A 7,866-nucleotide genomic window follows, 5' to 3' on the forward strand; every position below is an offset into this window, starting at 1 on the left:
GAGAGAGAGAGAGAACTGTTCTGCAGCAAACAAACACACACCAGGTAAGTTACGGAGCTTTAAAGAGGCCATATAATGCGTTCCCTTCCCAGTAGTGTGTAGTGTGTTCTATAGCTGCAAGTAAATGCTCTGCAAAGGATACGATCACTCATTTGGACTCCTTTGTTTACGTCCGTAATATAGTGACATCGCTATATAACACTCCTATTGGCTAGCGCTCCAACACATTGTGCGGGACATCTGTAAGCGGTTGACCAATCACAACAGAGCCGGCCAGCTAACCAATCAGAGCAGACTGGACTCTGGTTTCAGACAGAGGGTGAAAAGAGGTGCTGCAGCACAGGCAGTATGAGAAAAATAAAGAGCTTTTTGAACATTAAAGCATGGAGACACTACATACTGATATACACCTGAACATCAGCAGGAGAGGACTCTTTAAAGTAGAGACACTACATACTGATATACACCTGAACATCAGCAGGAGAGGACTCTTTAAAGTAGAGGACACTACATACTGATATACACCTGAACATCAGCAGGAGAGGACTCTTTAAAGTAGAGACACTATATACTGATATACACCTGAACATCAGCAGGAGAGGACTCTTTAAAGTAGAGACACTACATACTGATATACACCTGAACATCAGCAGGAGAGGACTCTTTAAAGTAGAGACACTATATACTGATATACACCTGGACATCAGCAGGAGAGGACTCTTTAAAGTAGAGACACTACATACTGATATACACCTGAACATCAGCAGGAGAGGACTCTTTAAAGTAGAGACACTACATACTGATATACACCTGAACATCAGCAGGAGAGGACTCTTTAAAGTAGATACACTACATACTGATATACACCTGAACATCAGCAGGAGAGGACTCTTTAAAGTAGATACACTACATACTGATATACACCTGAACATCAGCAGGAGAGGACTCTTTAAAGTAGATACACTACATACTGATATACACCTGAACATCAGCAGGAGAGGACTCTTTAAAGTAGAGACACTACATACTGATATACACCTGAACATCAGCAGGAGAGGACTCTTTAAAGTAGAGACACTACATACTGATACACACCTGAACATCAGCAGGAGAGGGCTCTTTAAAGTAGAGACACTACATACTGATATACACCTGAACATCAGCAGGAGAGGACTCTTTAAAGTAGAGACACTACATACTGATATACACCTGAACATCAGCAGGAGAGGACTCTTTAAAGTAGAGACACTACATACTGATATACATCTGAAGATGAGCATCATATGTCCTCTTAAAACACATTTCTTCACTTCTCTCCAAACAGGCCTATCAAAGGAAAACAGTCCTCACTCACAACATCTCTGCGTGTCGTGAAAAATGAATGATTTCTGCTCTCTGTGTTGCTCATACTGGGCAAGCTGCTACTTAACAATGTAGTGGCCTGTAGTCATCAATTTAAAACGGTTTCCACGATTCAATAAGTCACTGAAGGCAACACGCACAACTACTCAAGATGATGAAAAGAGCCTGGGCAGCATTACCGTCGTCCTGTGGTGTTCCCGACATCTGCTGCAGAGCGGGGATTATCAGAGTCACAAACAGGATGATATCATCGAGGGGAGATCTTTATAAGAGGATGTGCAACACTAGATCTTACGGCCCGTCCACACAGCAGCGTTAAAAAATCTTGGAACGCTTCTGCCCATTCACTTTGAATGGGGTGACGTCACTTTGCCTCACTTTTCGCCGAACTGCATTGTGGGAAGCAGAGCGGAGATTTTCAGGATTTTCAGGATTCAAAAGTTGAGCAATGTTCAACTTTGAAGCTGAGGTGGAAGCGTCAGCCAATCAAATCCCGTGTATGCAAATCTGACAGTTCAAGCGCTAGCCAATCAAACCGCGTGTATGCTGGGAGAGACATACCGCAGGTCATTTCCAAAAATGGAGGAGAAATTAGCGGTAGGGAATCACCCGGTGCTTTATGACCAGACCCTATTTACCTACCGGGATACAAACCGGAGGAGCCAGGCATGGAGGGAGGTGGCAGAGACAGTGGTATGTTTTCGCCTGTTTGGGGAGTTTATATCCAGTTTACTTCAAACTTTTTTGCTTCGTATGTCGGGGGCGGGAGATTCATGTGATTGGTTGTTGGTGCCTTGCTCGCAAAAAATCCCCAAGCTTCAGATACGCCCACCCCCAAGATTTTTTTAACGCTGCTGTGTGGACGGTCCGTTACTGTTAACCAAATGTATTCGGGCACAACATATAAGCTAGGACATTTTGGACAAACTGAATGAAAAAGAGATCTAACAAACGTTGTGAGGTGTTCAAATGGTGAACGTAGAAGAGACATCTTCACCAACTTGACGACACATGGGCGGCGTTTACTAAAAGCTCTGAATAAACGAACACTGCAAGAAGCTCAAAACACAAAAACCAGAAACCCAGGGAATCTAAAAAGTGACGCACACAACAGTTCGACCGGATTAATTCAAGCACAAAGGGCTTTCTGGACACACCGAACAAACAATCCTTTCTCCATGTAAGAGATCCACGTTATGGAGAGTCTGAAAATCAATTTGCTTTGCTTTCTAACTTTTCTTTTGCTATCGTGTTTATGGAAACTCTCAAATTCCGCTTCCCAATTTTAGCCCGATATCTGAGGATCAGTATCAGAATTCATTCACTCCTGAAACAACACATCTGACAGGCTTAGGGAGTAATGGATTGCATGCAGCATGATACAAAAAAAACGGTATTCCCTTACAGTTACAGGATTATAATGTTAGGACAAACCTAAAAAGAGCACATCGAGTTTGTTGTGAAAGGATCAGATGGTATCTCTTCTCTGTCAGCTGTTCTGTTCTGGAGGATAATACTTTCATTGTGAATATATACGCCTCCTGCCTGAATCTGCTATATGGTTTTTTGCAATGTTGCATTTGATATTGGGGTAATCCAACAGTAGCGGAAAGTAATCAGGCTGTAAAGTAAGCCTCCTGTCTGCAGTGTGAATGACCGTTTGATTAGATATTCATCGCCTGGAGCGAATGGTGGATAGGTAGAGGAGCTGGTGTTATCCAGAGAGGAGAAGGGAAGCAGAGACAGAAACATTTGTGATCTTCAGACTGCATGTTCTCTCCGGCTGCTCTCCACTTGATCAAAGTCACCACAGATCCACGTCTGGCTGCACGTCAATCATAATAATAGATGCAATTTGTGTATCGCCTTTCAAGGGACCCAAGTACGCTTTACATGCTGAACAAACAAACAAGAGGGGCAAATAATAAAGTCAAAAGTAAATAAATGAAGCAGGGGGACTGTGATGGGTTAGGGGTCAAAGGTCATGGTGAACAGGTGAGTTTTTAATGAAGTATTGAAGATACGCACGCACACACACACACACACACACACACACACACACACACACACACACACACACACACACACACACACACACACACACACACACACACACACACACACACACACACACACACACACACACACACACACACACACACACACACACACACACACACGAGCGGAGTGTGTGTGGGTCAGCGAGACAGAGATCAGTGTTGTGACAGCTGGACAGTTGAGAGGTTCAGATAAACAGCCCACATTGAGGGGGGGGGGGTGGCGTTTGTTTGCACACTCACATAGGAGAGGGAGGACACGAAAACTCACAAAAGCACCATTATCGTGTTTGCATGCAGGCAAAAGACAGTTGGGATGGGGGGGGGGTTGCCGTAAGGAGAATAGATGTTGGGGGGGGGGGGGTAGGAGTACACAGCCATTCGCAGCATTCACTCGTTAAGAAATAGGTCAAGGATTCAGCCTGCATGCGCAACGACTTGTCAAAATCTCTCAAGCTAAACTGTGGCGAGGCTAGCTGCCTTAAGGGAGGAGGGGAGTGAGTGTGTGTGTGTGTGTGTGTGTGTGTGTGTGTGTGTGTGTGTGTGTAGGCTGCTGGTGACGCAGCACACAGAAAAGGCAGCAGCACAGCAGTTAAAATATTAGTATGTGGTTGAGCGCTAGCAGCAATTAGCTCGTTAAGCCTGAGCAGAGACGGAGCCGATGGAGACACCTGAGAGACGTTTGACCCCCTCTTTGTAAAATATGTCATCTGTTTTCTACTTTGAATGGACTATGTTGTATTTTTGTTCTGGTCCACTGTCCATCCTGGGAGAGGGACCCTAACCCTCTGTCTCTACCTGAGGTTTCTAATGTTTCTAGTTAACAATAAATGACACAAAATCATTGAATATATAAATAAGAATATATTTGAATACATTTAATTACATTTTTAAAAAACTACGGAAAAAAATGAGAATAAAATAAGAAAAAACAGCAATAGATAAACGAGAAATAGGAATTATGGGAAAGAATAAAAAAATAAAAATAAAATAAGAATTATCTTAAGAAGAAAATAAAATAACAAGAAATAATACGAAAATGAAAAAATAATATAAGAAAATAAGAATTAAAATAAGAATAAATGATATAATAAATAAAAAATAATATTTATGCATTATCTTATCTATCATTTGGACTGTCGGTGTTGTAAATGTATTATCTTGTTCATCTCTACACTGCACCGTGGACACTCAAAAGACCCTTTCTCTGTCTCTCTCCCCGAGGTTTATAACATTAGTTCCCCGTTAACTGTGGAGCTTCTTTGACAGTTTTCCTGCGAGGGTCTCAGGTTAGAAGGTGTTGCTCACCGTGAAGCCCCCTGAGACACATGTGTCATCTCTGATATTGGGCAAAAGAGGAAGCTACATGTATGTCTATTTTACAGAAACTCCCGGTGATCAGAGCACCAGTTCCTCCTCTTGAGAAGATGGAGGAAAAAACAGCTTTCCCAAAGTCAACCCAACATATTTGGAGTGGAGACAACCCTGACTCAAATACACAGATCTAGTGTTAGCGGAGAAAACACCACATGAGTGTATCCCCTGAAGCGCTGTCGTCCGAAACCAACTCATGCAAATCACTCCAACATGAGAGTCTGACCACACTGTAAAACCAATCAGAAATCAGAGAGTTGAAGCATCGACCGTTCCTCTGAAAAAGCCTGTCACAAGTTTGCAGTTCACCCCCCCCCCCCACCGCTCGCTGAGGTTAACCTCATTGATCGAAGGCTGTTTCTTGGACGGCGTGCCTTCAAAGGCATCACATGAAAGTGATTCATTGAGCAGAGTTTTAACATCTTTGCTCATATGCTCCATTATTTAAAGAAAGGGCTGCGATTCATTGCTTTCAGGAGGAATTAAGACCATCATCAACAACAGCTTTCTATCAGCGCGGGTGATCTTCAAAGGAATGAATTAGCGGTGTTAAACTTCATAAAACTGAAAGAGTGACTTTTATTTCAACAAATTCCCCCTTAACTGCATCAGGTTAGTTGAAAGCATCACTATTGAGTTGAACCTAATGTGTCATAGTATCGCTTTCAACTAACCTAAATACAATTATGTGTACTTTCTTTAGTGTATGATGGGATGCATGTTTGACATTGTCCTGCAGAGCGATGGTCAGACGGCTGATTGCTCACACACTCTCTCACACACACTCTCACACCCTCTCAGCAAATGTGTGTTTCTGCCATTAGATGGGAGTTAATTAGCTGCATGTAATCAGCATGTGATAATCAAAGCAGAGCTGAGAGCCGGTTTGTTCCTCCAAAAGGGAAGCAGTTTCCCCCCCGGTGGCTGCTGAGGGGTCAAACTGCTGTTTCGCTCTTGAGATGGATATTAAAATAATGATGTGCGCGGGTCACGCTCCACATGCACACACACACACACACCGTGATCTCACCAAGAAGGAACGGGATTTGATTGCATGAGCAGAGCGTTTAATATGCTTCCCGTCAGCCGTGGCAGATGCGACTTATTTTCATGCAAATGCGAGGCAATTTTCTACTTAAGACAACATTTATTTTCTTTAGAGTCATTGTCGCGGGGGCGCTGTCACAGAATGAAGATTTGTAGGTGCATCTGCTGACTGGAGCCTAAAGTGATGCCAGTTGGCGACAATAAATCAGACTGCTGGGGGGTTATTGTTGCAATTTGGGGGTTTTGATTTGAACACTCGAGAAGCCCAGACCCAGCAGGAGATGTTTGCATGATGGAAAGGAGATGGGTGACCTTGTGGGAACTAATTCACAGTTCATACGTGTTTGAAAGTGACATTTAACCGTCTGATACTCAGCTCTGACTGCAGATGTAAGGCTCACTTGTTGCAGTGACACACAGGTCAGTTAGCAGTTATATTAATGCATGTATTAAAAATAACTCCTGAGGACACTGTGGAGAAGATCTGCCTCATGTTGCACTCACAATCAAGGCCCACCAATCCAAATCAGTGATAATAATAAGCATTACAACTCAAATATATACAACAAATAAGAAGAAAGCAGCAGCAGGAAGATCTCTGTCCTGAATGCTCTGCAGAACCAGAGATATGAGGAAGCAGCAGCATCAAAATGCATGAGGATAACACAGCGTTAAAGGTAGGAAAAGCTCTGGAGCAACACCTGTGCTGCAGGTGAAATCACACGCACACACACGCACACACACACACACACACACACTGCGAGGTGGATGCATCTCATGGTCACACACCATCAGTGTCAGTGTGTGAGCTGTGGCACAATGAAATACTGAGCCCGCAGCAGAACATGAGAAATGTCTCCGCAGCATCGGGACCTGAACACACCACCGAGGCTGGATTTAACACACATTCACACACACTGAACCTGGATTTAACACACATTCACACACACTGAACGTGGATTTAATAACACACATTCACACACACTGAACCTGGATTTAATAACACTATTTCACACACACTGAACCTGGATTTAACACACATTCACACACACTGAAGCTGGATTTAACACACATTCACACACACTGAAGCTGGATTTAACACACATTCACACACACTGAAGCTGGATTTAACACACATTCACACACACTGAAGCTGGATTTAAAACACATTCACACACACACACACTGAGGCTGAATTCAACACACATTCACACACCACCGAGGCTGGTTATAACACACATTCACACACACCGAGGCTGGTTTTAACACACATTCACACACACTAAGGCTGATTTTAACACACGTACTGAGGCAGCTGAAACGCCACTCACCTCCTCACTGGATCCCGGTTATCCCGCTGCTGCTGCGCTCACATCCACAGTAAGAAGAAAAAATAAGAAATGTTCCCAATAACGTGCAGAAAGCGCGCAGTGTGTCAGTAATTCTTCCGATTCCTTTAAACCGTGCGCGTCCGGAGCCTGTGCGTCATTCATTCAGCTTCATCGCGGGGAAGAATCGTGCATGTGGTGCGTAAACTTCACCATCACCATCTGATCCGGAGCGGGTGTTCAGCTGCAGCCTGTCCGGGGATCAGCGCGTCCTGCGGGGCTGAGAGGGACTGACGCGGGCTGCCGGCTCCATCAGTGTACAGTAGAGGAGTGTGTGTGTGTGTGTGTGTGTGTGTGTGTGTGTGTGTGTGTGTGTGTGCGTGCGTGTGTGTGTGCGCGTGCGTGTGTGTGTGTGTGTGTGCCGCCGCTGGCACTCTGCGCGTCTAAAGCCAGCCCCCTCACACTCCGGATCATTATGCTGTTAACTGTTTCCGCCCAGAGAGAAGCATCCACGGTGAGCAGAGGAACATTTAGCAGGGTTCACCAACACAGCAGAACATTCAGGAATATAGCAGGAGGAACATTGGTTCTAACAATATACAGTTATAAACCATAAAACGTTATTATTGTATACTGCATCCTATCCAAATCCACCTGACATAACGTAAATATGTCCCGATGTGGGATCAATTCATATC

The 7,866-nt window shown here is 44.0% G+C and overlaps 1 protein-coding gene across 1 annotated transcript in view; it reads right to left on the reverse strand.

Annotated features, from left to right (window-relative positions):
• plxna2 (plexin A2) overlaps positions 1–7,470 on the reverse strand; it is a gene marked incomplete at its 3' end in the record, with an annotated part of 41,407 nt that extends 33,937 nt beyond the window's left edge. The window contains exon 1 of the mRNA XM_034132837.1: positions 7,172–7,470. The remainder of the gene's footprint in view (positions 1–7,171) is intronic.
• Positions 7,471–7,866: the final 396 nt, after the last annotated feature.

This window comes from Trematomus bernacchii, unplaced genomic scaffold (assembly GCF_902827165.1).
Source record: "Trematomus bernacchii unplaced genomic scaffold, fTreBer1.1, whole genome shotgun sequence".
Taxonomy (NCBI): Eukaryota; Metazoa; Chordata; class Actinopteri; order Perciformes; family Nototheniidae; genus Trematomus; species Trematomus bernacchii.